Source organism: Mustela lutreola, chromosome 13 (assembly GCF_030435805.1).
Source record: "Mustela lutreola isolate mMusLut2 chromosome 13, mMusLut2.pri, whole genome shotgun sequence".
NCBI lineage: Eukaryota > Metazoa > Chordata > Mammalia > Carnivora > Mustelidae > Mustela > Mustela lutreola.
Genome location: NC_081302.1, coordinates 25,535,663 through 25,537,507, shown reverse-complemented (window position 1 = coordinate 25,537,507; position 1,845 = coordinate 25,535,663). Strand labels below are relative to the sequence as shown.

Below are 1,845 nucleotides of genomic sequence, written 5' to 3'. Positions count from 1 at the left end.
TGTTTGAATGAATGGATACCTGATCAATTATGAGACTACAATTATATGTTAAAGAGGAGGATAACGTGTCATTTTTATAAGCCACAGATTAAACTGAAACTGAAAAAAAAAACAAACCCTTAGAAATTTGGAATATTCTGTCATCATAATGTGATTAGTCCCTCATTTAAAAAAGAAAAAAAACAAACCCTGAAAATTTAGTTTATAATTAAAGGAAATAACATGTATAGAAATAATAGAAATATATTTTATATCATCTTACTATGTACTTTTATATTAAGCAGGTATTCCTATTTTCTTTTAAGAGTTAAGCACATCTTTAATGAATATCCATTTCCAAATCAAGACTTTTGTTAAATATAAAGAAAAAAGAGTTAACATCCAGAACATCCCATTCTTTCAGGTATTTTTTTCCCGTATGGTTAGAGACAATTTTCTGTATGTCTGTGTGATTTGTGTATATCTTAAGGAAGTACATTCTATAAAATAGTCTATGAAATAGTAATAAATTACTAAGTAGCTTCTAATGTCAATATAGTTTTAGGAGCAAAACTTTTAAATTCCTAATAATAACCTTAAAAGTAATGCATCACTGGGACACATGGGTGACTCAGTCGGTTGAGCATCTGAATGTTGGTTTTTGCTCCGGTCGTTACCTTGTAGTCGTGGAACTGAGTCCTGTATGGGGCTCTGTGCTCAGTGCAGAATCTCCATGTCTCTCTCCCTCTGTTCCTCCCCCTGCTCACACATGCACTTTCTCTCTCAAATAAATAAATAAATAAAATCTTTGGAGGGGGAAAGATGTAATGCATCATTTATTTTAGGTATTAATGTTAAAACTGTATGGCACTGTACTGTTCTGATAATTATGTACTGATAAATAATAACCATATAAACAAAAATACATTCTTAGCTCCACTTTACTTAATAAAAGAGAGTTTTGAAAATGGCAGATGCATAGTATTCACAATTTAAATCATACAGTAAATGACATAGAAGAATGTAATCATTATGTGAAATTCAACCTTTCAGAAATAATCATGTTTGACATTTTGATGAGCTCATCTCCACTAAATGCATATATTTACATAATATATTTTTATATATGTTTTCTAAGCTGATATAATATTATGAATGTTTTACTGTATATATTTGTGTGTTTATATTTATATGTGCATAAATAATCATTTTAAAGAAAAATATCTAATCATGTAGTAGTTATTAACTGAGCTAATGATTCAAATATATTATAATTTACATTACTAATCCCCTCTTGTTGGATATTTAAGCTGTATTAAAATTTTTATATTATAGTAAAAGATTTGGATAAATTATTTTCACAATTTTTACATTAAATTATCAATTACTCTATTAAAATTTATTTATTACATTGGTTTGCAACTGTGTCTCCGAAATACTTGCATACAACTTTCATTCAATTAATGAGTATATTTTTCATATTTTTTTACATTGTAGCCATATCTTTGTTAGCCATATCTGTATGGAAAATTTTTAGAAGTAGAATTGCTGGACCAAAGGTGAAGGATATTTCATATTTAATAATAATTTAATTAGCAATATTTGCACCTCGGATAAACCTCATTGGCTACGATACTGCCACTGTGCAAAGCTTATATTTAATAATAATTTAAACTAACATCCAAGAAAGTTGCATAAAACTATGCTCAAGCAATATTAATGAGTTTTTACTATCGATTTCCTTTCCAAAAGCAAAATACCTCATTTTACATAAAGCTTTACTTTGTCTTTTAGTAAAGTTTTTCTTTTATCATAGTTTCTGGATGTCTCTTATTTTTACTCTATATAATTTATATTTTTGCTGCC

General features: G+C 27.8%; 1 non-coding gene across 1 annotated transcript; it reads right to left on the bottom strand.

Moving 5' to 3' along the window:
- Positions 1–1,497: 1,497 nt before the first annotated feature.
- On the bottom strand, positions 1,498–1,632 carry LOC131814167 (U4 spliceosomal RNA). The gene has a single exon (XR_009347169.1). It is a non-coding gene; the product is annotated as a U4 spliceosomal RNA (small nuclear RNA).
- Between the last annotated feature and the right edge of the window lie 213 nt (positions 1,633–1,845).